This window comes from Electrona antarctica, assembly GCF_951216825.1.
Source record: "Electrona antarctica genome assembly, chromosome: 7".
Lineage (NCBI taxonomy): Eukaryota > Metazoa > Chordata > Actinopteri > Myctophiformes > Myctophidae > Electrona > Electrona antarctica.
Genome location: NC_136812.1, coordinates 8,087,897 through 8,100,582, shown reverse-complemented (window position 1 = coordinate 8,100,582; position 12,686 = coordinate 8,087,897).

Below are 12,686 nucleotides of genomic sequence, written 5' to 3'. Positions count from 1 at the left end.
TTGAGCTGAGAACACAGGGCTGACGGCATTACCTGATAAGATCATCACAGAGAGGGTTTGGAGGGACTGATTTATGCGCTCCGCTCTGCCAACAATCACTATTAGCCCTCTATTAACAAAAGGGAGCTGCAGACATGTTTTTAAAAGAATGCCTCCCGGTTGGAGGGAGCAGTAACTGCAAGATAAGGAGCCACACAAGTTGAAGGACATGACACACCGTCCTCAGTACTGTACTGAGTGTGCCAACATTTTCAGTACTTTTACTTCTACTCCACTACATTTCAGAGGCAAATCTTGTGCTGTTAATCCACTACAATTATTTGAAAACTTTAGTTACTATAGTTACTAAACTAAATGTTAAACTAAATGTTTTGATGAATTGAACAAGGTAAACAAGTGTAAACAAGTGTAAACAAGTGTAATGCTTAATTGGGTCGTCCACTCACAGTTAACAGTCTTTGTATTGAGTTTGTGCTTGAAATATAGTACTGTAATTCTGCAAACTGTTAATAAATATTTCAATCAATCAATCAATCAATCAATCAAAACATCCATTAAACACTTACATTTTGGCGATTAGAAAGCTCACAATGCGTCACGATGCGACGCATTGTGAGCTTGTAGATCTGCTATTTTCAAAAGATTTCTTTTACACATTTCAACGGGACATTCTGCAATAGGAGTACTTGTACATCTAGTACTTTAAGTACATTTTGATGCCAATGCTTTTGTACTTTTACTCAAGTACATTTTGAATACAGGACTTCTACTTGTAACGGAGTACATCTGCATTGAATTATTGATAATTTTACTTAAGTAAAAACTTTGAGTACTTTTTCCACCACTCAGGAACTCCTCAGGAACTTGGAATTCAGTGTAATTGATTTATGGGTGAGAGACTAAAACAATGACTTTTTTCACTAAATAAAAAAATTGCCATGATGACTAAAACTAAGACAAAAATATACTGTACAATTTCGTTAACAAAAACTAGACTAAAATATTAGGGAGGTACTAATTGTGAGCTTGTAGATCAGCTATTTTCAGAGTGCAACCAACTGTAAAATCAGGCATTATAACGGCATCAAGGCCCGCCAAAACACATTTTAGTCAACAAAATCAACTGTAGATTTATTCGACTAAAATCTTGACATTTAGTCAACTAAAACTAGTCTATTATGACTAAAATGGAATAAATGGAATTTTATTCAAAGGATTGTGACTAAAACGAAATACAAATTTGCAGTCAAAATCAACACTATAGTGAGAGGGCAGAATGCACAGTCACACAGGAACGGAAGTCTAAAAAAAAAATATTCCCATTAAGATTTTTAGAGGGAAAACAAATTGTGCTTATCCCCAGCCTGCAGCGTCTAAAATTAGACTGCGTTGATGTATTGAGACCATTACTTATTATAGACTAGAGTATTGTTAATGTTTGCTCAAGCGTCATAAAAGGCAGAGGCCATTGGCTAGCATGGGGTACCCTACTGTGTAGGGCCGGCTCTGTGACGCCACTCGAATCAGATCCTACAAGAGTTTGGCTCCACTTAAAAGACAGGAATGTTCTGAGAAACTTTGATAACATTGTATCCATGTGTTCTCATGCGCTTCTTTTTTGTTTTTTTAATCAAAACCATCCATTTCAGACGTTTGAAGAAAAGGCCTTTGTTTGACATTAATAGTTTAATATTGACTAGCTGTCGGCGTCAATTTGGTATTCTACAGGAAAAATGGTAAACGTACAGCTGGGTACGATGACACACCTTTAGACATGTAAGCGTTGCCAGTAAAGCTACAGACTGTATAGACCAGTGGTTCCCAAACTTTTTCGTGTCAAGGACCCCCAAATCAACATTTATTAGGCCACGGACCCCCCATTTGAAAACATATGCCAGTGACCCCGATAAGGGAGGATTTTTACGGCTCTAGCAGTGATTCCGAAACATATTAATTTCAAGGACCCCCAGTTTCACACGCATTATGCCACGGATCCCCGATTTGGCATTTCTATCTCTGGTACCCCAGTTTATATTGTAAAACCCATGTTAATTTAACTCTGAGAGTGTACAAATGGAACCAAATGAACCCACTGGGGTCCATTTGGTTCCATTTGTACACTCTCTGAGTTACAGACCCATAAGGGTCCATTTGGTTACAAACTATCATTTAGCTGGGTCCCCCTTGGAACTCCCTCAAGTACCCCTGGGGGTCCCCGGACCCCACTTTGGGGACCATGGGTATAGGCAACTTCTTATTTATAAAGGCTTTGTGATTTCAGAATCAGTTTTATTGACAAATCAGGTTTAAATATAGGTGAAATGTGTTTCTGTGCAAGCTCCAACATGTAGTCGTTTTCCAGGAAAGAGAGAAAGGCGATGGGGCAGAGAGAGAGAGGAGAGAAAGGAGAAGGAGAGGAGGAAAATAAATAAAAGATATCTACACATCATTGTTTTCGATGAATCTATCATGGTTAAAATGGAGTTTGAAGTTACAAAGGGTTTGTATAGCTAAAATGGCAGCTAAAATGAATATCAAATATCTAAATACCGAATCAAGGAACTTGTTGGGGGTGTTCACATAAGCCTGAATAGACTATAAAATGACCAAACGTTTTTTGAAAGTGAAATATCCCTTTTAGCCTTGCTGGTATTGAATGCTGAGCTGTAGTCCATCATGAACAACATAGCTTATATGACTACGTTCTTGTCCAATTGATCAGTTTTGACAATATGAAAATTGCCACGATTGCCAGGTAGCATTTGCTGACTTTTGGGATGAGCCTGACAGCCTGGTCTCTAATCATTCAGGAATGTCACTTTGGAGTGCTTGGGTATAGGTGGACATTTGGAAGCCTGAGGGGACCACAGAGCCTGGGAGATTGAGGGAGAGGTTAAAATGTCTGCCAAAAAAGAAAAAAGAGAAAAATCTCCCACCAGCTGGTCTGCAAAATGTTGGCCTTGGGATCCCGTCAGGGCATGCAGCGGCCTGACAGTGACGGATGTGACACAGTGAAGTCTGTGTGCGCGCACGTCGGCAGTGGTGGGAAAAGTACTCAAAATGTTTTACTTAAGTAAAAGTATCAATACTGCAATTTAGAAATACTCTGTTACAAGTAAAAGTCCGGAATTCAAAATGTACTTGAATAAAAGTACCAAAAGCAAAAGTACTCTGCAGAATGTCCCATTTCAAGTTTTCAAATATTTTGAAAATAGCCGATTGTGAGCTTGTAGATCAGCTATTGTCAAATGCATATAGGCCTGAAGTGGTTCTGAGAGGGTACTGTTAGATCGGCAATTTTCGGCAAACGGTTTGTTATAGAGATGGAGGAGGGAGAGGGCCAAGTAGAGACCCTTGGGGACCCTGACTAAGTATAGGTTTAAGTGGTTTAACTACAGTAAGACGCTGTTATTGGTGAGGACTTTTATTTTAAAATGACATTGCACACAAAGGGCCGCGAATACAAGCGGCTGAAATTAGTTTTCTTCGACGGGTGGCTGGCATCTCCCTTAGAGATAGGGTGAGAAGTTCAGTCACACGAGAGAGACTGGTTAGGATGCCTCTCGGGCGTCTCCCTAGGGAGGTCCTCGACGCACGTCCCACTGGGAGGAGACCCCGGGGCAGACCAAGGCGCAGTTGGAGGAAACACATCGACTCACTGGCCTTGGAACGTCTCGGAATCCCCCAGGAGGAAGTCACTAATGTTGCTCTGGAGAGGGAAGTCTGGAGCACTCTGGTGGAGCTGTTGCCCCCATGACCCGACTACGGATAAGCGGTTGAAGATGGATGGATGGATGGACAAAGGGCCTGTTAATGTACCGATGAGTCACCTGTGTGATTAGAATCTGCCAGACAATCCGCTTCAATAACGTTACAGGAATAATAGGACAGGGGGGGAGGGCGGAACACACCTAAGAGATACGAGTCATTTCAGATACCCTGCAGTGTCTCTGTTCTCTCCACTGGACACTAGACCAGACATCCAGACGCATCCCGCATCTCATCCAGTGCTGTACAGTGTGTAGACTATGTACAGAGTGCGTGCGTGCGTGCGTGCGTGCGTGCGTGCGTGCGTGCGTGCGTGCGTGCGTGCGTGCGTGCGCTTGTGCGTGTGTGTGTGTGTGTGAGTGTGTCCGTTCAAAGTGCAGACAGTATGATGTGTGAGCTGTGTGTGAAAGAGTGAGTATACAGTAGGCTATGTATGTGGACGTATGTATTTATATAGCACCTTTTTCCAAAGCACCTTTATCCAAAGCACCTTTATCCAAAGCACCTTTATCCAAATCACCTTTTTCCAAAACACCTTTATCCAAAGCACCTTTTTCCAAATAACCTTTATCCAAAGCACCTTTATCCAAAGCACCTTTTTCCAAAGCACCTTTATCCAAAGCACCTTTTTCCAAAGCACCTTTATCCAAAGCACCTTTTTCCAAAGCACCTTTATCCAAAGCACCTTTATCCAAAGCACCTTTTTCCAAAGCACCTTTTTCCAAAGCACCTTTATCCAAAGCACCTTTATCCAAATCACCTTTTTCCAAAACACCTTTATCCAAAGCACCTTTTTCCAAATAACCTTTATCCAAAGCACCTTTATCCAAAGCACCTTTTTCCAAAGCACCTTTATCCAAAGCACCTTTTTCCAAAGCACCTTTATCCAAAGCACCTTTATCCAAAGCACCTTTTTCCAAAGCACCTTTATCCAAAGCACCTTTATCCAAAGCACCTTTTTCCAAAGCACCTTTTTCCAAAGCACCTTTTTCCAAAGCACCTTTATCCAAAGCACCTTTTTCCAAAGCACCTTTATCCAAAGCACCTTTATCCAAAGCACCTTTTTCCAAAGCACCTTTTTCCAAAGCACCTTTATCCAAAGCACCTTTATCCACCTTTTTCCAAAGCACCTTTTTCCAAAGGACCTTTATCCAAAGCACCTTTATCCAAAGCACCTTTTTCCAAAGCACCTTTATCCAAAGCACCTTTATCCAAAGAACCTTTTTCCAAAGCACCTTTATCCAAAGCACCTTTTTCCAAAGCACCTTTATCCAAAGCGCTTTACATAGATTGTGCATTTCATTCATCCATTCACACATTTCCACACATTTCTTTATTTGAATCCACAAATTACAATTAATTTTACAAGGAAACAAATATAATGGGGTTGACAGTTCATGTTCACTTAAGGATACACATGGCACCTCCTCCTCCACACAGACATACTGCCTATAACAGCCGAAACAGAACATTATTTGGCAAGTTGTTTGGCTTTGCTTTTTGTCATGCCAGCTATTCTTAGGCCACTCATGGTCAATTTATGCACATGGCCCAGGCTTCCGAATATCAGTATGGCAAATATACAGCGATACCCCAGGTTTGTTATACTTCCAAGTAATGGTTGATTGCACAGCTAAACCAATCTGGTAACACTCTTGAATGTTTATACATTGCTGCACTAGATGGCACATACTTTCGAACTGCATCAGACACTAGGTCAACAATCCGGTCGTGGCGAGCAATATACACATTTTTGTATGCACTACATCCGTTTGTTATGTGTGCGATGGATTCTAGGTGTTGTTCAGAATCATGATGGTTTATACAGTGGACACACACACACACACACACACACACACACACACACACACACACACACACACACACACACACACACACACACACACACACACACACACACACACACACACACACACACACACACACACACGTTTATATTGTTCCTAAACATTTTGGCCATTTCACACACACTCCTATCCTCCTGGTGGAGACCTGTGCCCAGAAGGGCACTTTTTCTAGTTTTTGTTGTTTTTCTTCTTTAAATAAATGTCAATGGGGAAAATGCATTGGGAATTATTTCCTGGGCCTGGCGTCGTCATGAAAGGGGGTAGGACTGCGACGCTCTATAGCCCCCGAGCCACCGCCGCCCCGTGCTACAGTACGTGCTTTCCTGCATGGTAGCCTGTGTGTGTGATCACATTAGACCCACAGCAGCTTCTATTAACACATTTTGACCTGGGAAAAGATTCTACAAATGTCTTCTAAATCATGACAGTTTTCTGAAAAACCTATGTTTCTATGTCAGTCGTTCTCAAACATTTTCATGTCAAGGACCCCCAAAAATATATGTAATTGGCCGCCGACCCCCATCTGAAAATATGTTGTTCCAGGGACCCTCCAGAAGCAAAGATTTGAAAAAATGTTCGCTCTGAAAGAATATAGGCCTATATTCAAAGGTTTGTGCCACATTTTCACTGGATTTTTCAAAAATAGCAGACCTACAAGCTCGTAGCGCGGCACTCGGTGCCACGCTATGAGCTTGTAGATCTGCTATTTTTCAATAGCTAAAGTATAACATAATGCTTAAAACACCAACAGGGGTTCCCGCCCAGAATGTGTTAAGGTTTAATGAGCAGACCTTACTGCATGCTGCCTGGAGGGACAGGTCAGCTGGACACAACAAAGAGAACAGAACATGCAGAGATAAATCACCTCAGCGCTTCTGGGAAGAAAAGAAAAGAAAAAAACATGCAGACCAACGTTAATTAAAGAGGATGAAGCTTTAAAGTTTGCACCATCTGAAACCTCAAAGGCAATTGATATTGATTCATCAGTAATAAGCTATTTACATTCTGAAATACATAATGTGCAATTCATGAGGGTGATACCTTCCTTCATTTGAATTCCTCATATTATTATTATTATTATGTTGTTTTTTTATGTATCATAAAATAATCTGCAGTAGGCTACTTGACTTGACTGTACTATTCTTTACAAATGACCCACTCGGAATGGCTGGGGCAGGGATTAGGTTTTCGCTCCATGATGTTGTCTACTATGAATCTACTATGAATCTATGAATCTCCATGATGTTGTCTACTATGAATCTACTATGAATCTATGAATCTCCATGATGTTGTCTACTATGAATCTACTATGAATCTATGAATCTCCATGATGTTGTCTACTATGAATCTATGAATCTCCATGATGTTGTCTACTATGAATCTACTATGAATCTATGAATCCCCATGATGTTGTCTACTATGAATCTACTATGAATCTATGAATCTCCATGATGTTGTCTACTATGAATCTACTATGAATCTATGAATCTCCATGATGTTGTCTACTATGAATCTACTATGAATCTATGAATCTCCATGATGTTGTCTACTATGAATCTACTATGAATCTATGAATCTCCATGATGTTGTCTACTATGAATCTACTATGAATCTATGAATCTCCATGATGTTGTCTACTATGAATCTCCATGATGTTGTGTACTATGAATCTATGAATCTCCATGATGTTGTCTACTATGAATCTGTGAGTAGCAAATTCTCCGACACCGTATAATTGGACCGGTCAGTGTGAAACTTTGTACATATTGTACATTTTGGAATCATAGTGTTTTGTTGAGGGGCCTCAATTAAAGAGTGCACCTCCCAAAACCGCTTTCACGTCTGCCCATAGTGGGGGCGCCGCAAACGCAAACATGCTGTGCCATCTGTCATTGAAGCGTCCTCGCTCGTGTCATGGCTGCATACAACTGACCCAGCTATGGTGGAGAGTGGAGAGGAGACCCAGCTATGGTGGAGAGTGGAGAGGAGACCCAGCTATGGTGGAGAGGAGACCCAGCTCTTTGCTCAGAGCAAAGCACTTTTCTAGTCTGGACCTGCAGTCTGTGCAACACCTGTGCTTGATTACAGCCCTTCCTTAAATACCAGGGTGCAGTGACATAATCAAACTGGCTGATAAGAACATGGCTCAAATGGCTCATACACTCATCCATCACCAAAATTAATTTTAATCTCTCATAATGAAGACATATATTCTTTGTGAACTATATGCACTTATAGGCTATGGGTCCGGTTTGTAGACGAGGTGAAGGTTTAAATTGAAGATGACCCAAAATGGTATGTGACATAAGATTTCCTTGTTTCTCACACACTAGCCACAAATTAGCTGAGTCTAATAGATGCATTTCTAGACAACATCACACTGATAAGAACCTGTATGAGGCCACAGGGCCAAAAAATAAACGATCGCTCATTAGATGCAATGTAAAAGTGGTCGCAGCAGTCATGTGTAAAAATGCATCCCATCAAAGTTCAGATGCCGTTTTCCACCCAGTGTGGAGGAAGAAGGTTTAGGAGGAAGATGTCTCGCTTTTGAAATTTGGCATGTTGTTGTTGTGTCTTAACATGTAAGCCCTATAGGCTATACTTTGTGTTATGGGTTGGCTGTTTTCTCATACCCCCTACTTTATGTGTCTGGTCTGTCTTGTGTTACTTACTGTGAGCGTACTAAACTAAGTGTCTTCCCGAGGCATGAAATTTCAATTCCTCGATGACGTGGTTCACACTTGGTTTCCAGCCTGATTCGCTGCGTTCCGTGATTTGTTTTGTCACTTCACTACTCGGTCTGGCCTGTTTGATTCGTATTTAATAACGTCACCTGTTATGTAGCGACACTGTTGCTGATACGTCGTTAGCCAGCGTCTGCACTCTGTCCATGGTTTTCTCACTGTTGAAAACATTAGCACCAGACCCGAGAGTAAAACAGACGGTAAAAAGTATACACTAGTTTGATTCACTAGTCCACTATGTCAGATTCAGTATTACCACTGAATGAACTGACTGCTGGGCGAGCGCCAGCGCTCGCCCAGCAGTCTGCCGTCACCCAGGCGGATAAAGGGCGAGGCCACTTCTCGCCCCCAGGGCGTTTTATTGGTTGTTTTAAATTTTTTGTTTTCATTTTGTCAAACTATAAGTTCTGAAATTCTTTTTTGTTTTCTTCTGTTTTTGCCAGGTGAAGCCTGGCCTATTTCTTTTCTTCTATTTGGTCTGTAACTAAGTTACATTTATAAAAGGTTAGGCATAATAAAGCTTCAGCTTCAGCCTACACCTTTTCTGTGTCACCTCTGTTTATGTAACAACTGCCGTCACCAACTGTAATTGTCTCCACCAGGCCGAAGGCATGGGGAGAGAGTATGTTTTGCACTCCGTCCGTCCGTCCGTGTAGGCCGAAGGCATGGGGAGAGAGTATGTTTTGCACTCCGTCCGTGTGTCCGTCCGTCCGTCCGTGTGTCCGTCCGTGTGTCCGTCTGTGAACAGCTAATCTCTGGCACCGTTGGCTTGATCGCAGCCATACTCTGCACACACACTCCCTGAATGCCAGAGCTGAACCACTGCCCCAAAGTTTTCACATTGGCCTGTTATAGCGCCACCAGGAGGCCGCTTTGTGCAAAACAAATGTTTTGACAGTACACCTACAGATTTTGTCCAAACATTACGCAAATTGGTACACAGTCTCTCTAGAGCCATTCAACGAAACAGGTCTTTCAGATCCTGATTGGCTAAGATTGGCTTCCAAAGTTCGCAGGAGTGCTCCGTTTCAAACAAAATGCTGCAAATCATGAACACATGGTGTGATTTCCGTGAAATTATGCACGCACATTCCCACTAGGTCGAGGAAGAAATGCCACTTAAATATTTTCAACTCAGCCTCATGGTGGCGCTATAACTGGCCGATTTGTGTTTTTACCTATAACTGCACCGATCTGTGTAAAACCATGTATGCACACTCCCTAGAGGCCAAGGAAAAATCTTTGCCTGGAATTTTTCACACCTGCTCTTTATAGCGCCACCAGGAGGCCGACATATGTAAAACACATTTTCTAATATTACTCCTTCAGATTTTATCCACATTTCACGCAAATCGGTACAAATGCTCTCCATAGTCATGTGATCATGTGATTTGTTTGATTTCTCATAATTATCCATCCTGATTGGCTACGATTGGCTTCTAAAGTTTTCAAGAGTAGCCAGTTTTGTACCCGTTTTGTACAAATCGCCACAACTCCTCAACGCAGCGTCCAATTGCGGTGAAACTGTGCATGCCTATTCCCACTACTACGCTGAGGAAGAAATGCCACTTGACAGTTTTCAAATCAGCCTCATGGTGGCGCTACAACAGGCCAAGTCGCGTCTCACACACACACACACACACACACACACACACACACACACACACACACACACACACACACACACACACACACACACACACACACACACACACACACACACACACACACACACAAAAACAAATAAACATGTTTATATTACTCCTAAACATTTTGCCAAACATCACACACAACGCTATCCTCCTGGTGGAGACCTGTGCCCAGAAGGGCACTTTTTCTAGTTAAGTATGTTTTTAACCATGTAATTGTAAAGCACCGAAATTAACTATTCATTCGTTAATTCACTCATGGTTATGTGTACAGCGCGGACATGCTTATGTATTGTCTTGGTGTTATGTGTTTCTGTGCTACGTGTTGTGTCGTTGTGAAGATGAATATCATTAGGGACAATAAAGAGTATGATTATATAGTCACTCACAAAGCAAGCCACACTTTGCTTTTAATTATCACGTTGTTCTGACCCGTCTCGATGACAGAAGTCAAGGGGGGAGGGAGGGTGTTGATATAATCGAGAAAAGGAGAGGAGAATAGACAAGAGGAAGGGAGGATTGTTGAGGACACAATGCGTTGCTCGCTGCACGAGACACCGGCGTGCAACAAAGTATAAATCAGGCATTACTGATTCAGACTCTAAATATAGCCTGTATCCAGGCTCCTTCTCATCGGACAGTTTCAAGAAACCTCTGCAACGGACGAACACACCGAAAGAGCAAGTGTAAATATTTAGGCATATTTGTCCCCGTTCGGTCTGTTAAAGTCAGATTTACACAAGAGCCGGAATTAAACAAGCACATTTATACCAATTTTATTGGAGGGATAAAAGTAAGCATGAGGTTGTGCATCACAATACACTGTCCTTAAATAGGCATGTGATGAAGACTTGTGTGGATGCGAATAGCTCAAGGACCACTCTTCGTCGTCATGGAGGTAAACCTAAACTAACATGTTGACAAGTTAAACATATCAGGCTCTACCCATAACTGAACTGCTTTTGGTTATATAGCTGGATATTATATTTTAGGTTGCGACTTTTATTCCTTGTATAGTAACTTAATTTGACATTGTGGAACCATATAAGTAGGACTATACAAACTCGGAGTGATAGATTGATTTTTTTGAACAAAGCAGGCAATACAATGAGAAACAATTTGCCAAATTGTGAAATCTGTATGGTCTTTATATTTTCAATGGTTGTGTGTGTTTGTGTGAGTTCCAGGGCCGGATTAACCCCTGGGCACTGAAGGGGTCACATGCACACGTAAATCTTTGTGCGCGCGCATATTGTGCGCGCAACATTTTTGCTGTTTTGGGCCGATTTTATGCCGTTATATTGGCCTATTTCCGGTCGCCTAACCCCCCCCCCCCAGAGTGACAGCCAATCTAGCGCATTGTTGCTGCTTTACACACAATTGCACTTTTCACCACCAACAATAAAACACTAATCTTTTTAGACACCATTTATTTCATTCGGATTAGCACGTGCCCAAAGTGCCCATATGGTAGATCCGGCCCTGGTGAGTTCCTGACAGATACACGTAGTGTTGGCTCCCAAAGCACCAGTTTGCTGGCTGGGAGCTAGACTCCTGGGTATCTGTGGCAGTGGCCAGCCAGCCTCATTCTCCTGGCAACCATAAGTCATTCTCTCTCACCCTTGCTAACCGGCCATACAATTGCTTGTTGTATTGGTGCTTACGTAACGTCGTAGGCCATATTTTGTTTATTACATTGTGGACATCAAACCAGTCGATAGGGGAACAAATTGTCATCCCCGATTTGAATGTATTTAACTTTCATAAGGCTAGGGTAAGGGTTATGTTTAGCATTAATCTGTTAGGATTATGGTTAGGTTGGTTATGGTTAAGGGATACAGAACTAAGTCCCTAGGAGGTTGTACATTGTAAAGCAAATGTATGCGTGTGCGTGTAAGAGCAATGACTTCAAGAAGGGGAGGTGACAGTTCAAATGACATCCCGTTCCATCCAAATTACATAACTCATGTTGTCCATTTACAGGATCTATAGCTGAATGCACGTATGATGGGTGTTAAGGATGGGATTGTTTACCTTAGGTCCGACACTTTGTCATTCAAATTGGTGCCATTCTCCAATACAAAACGGACTAATTTCATCATTCATTCATCATCCAATGCAACGTGATTCAAAACATTACTAGTCCCTTTATTCCCTTGAAAATACTGCCGCACAACAGAAAAAGACCCAAACCGGTTTTATCAAGAATTGTGGGGGCGTGCATATCCTACCTCTTTTTAGCAACAGAAAAAGCTCCAATCACAATCTGACACATTTATTTTTTTATTCATAAATAAGTCATGCACAGTACACGCCAGATACAATTGTACAAAATACTGTAATGAATAGCAATTGTACTATTCTTCTGCAACATAATCCTATTCGCGTACATCCTACACACATTACTGATGCATGACGACATCCAAACAGTTAGATGAAAAGAATAAAACAGAGATATCACATTACAACTTTTACTTCAATTGTTTTAACAATCAAATATGAGCTAATGATTACTGTATAATATTGAAATGTGCTCAGCATTATCAATAAGATGATACAGAGGAATACATTGTCAGGTACAGTACGGAATGTTTAGATAATTTCACAGTATCTGTGTGCTGCGTTATATTAGGCTGCACCAGGGCATGCCGTTA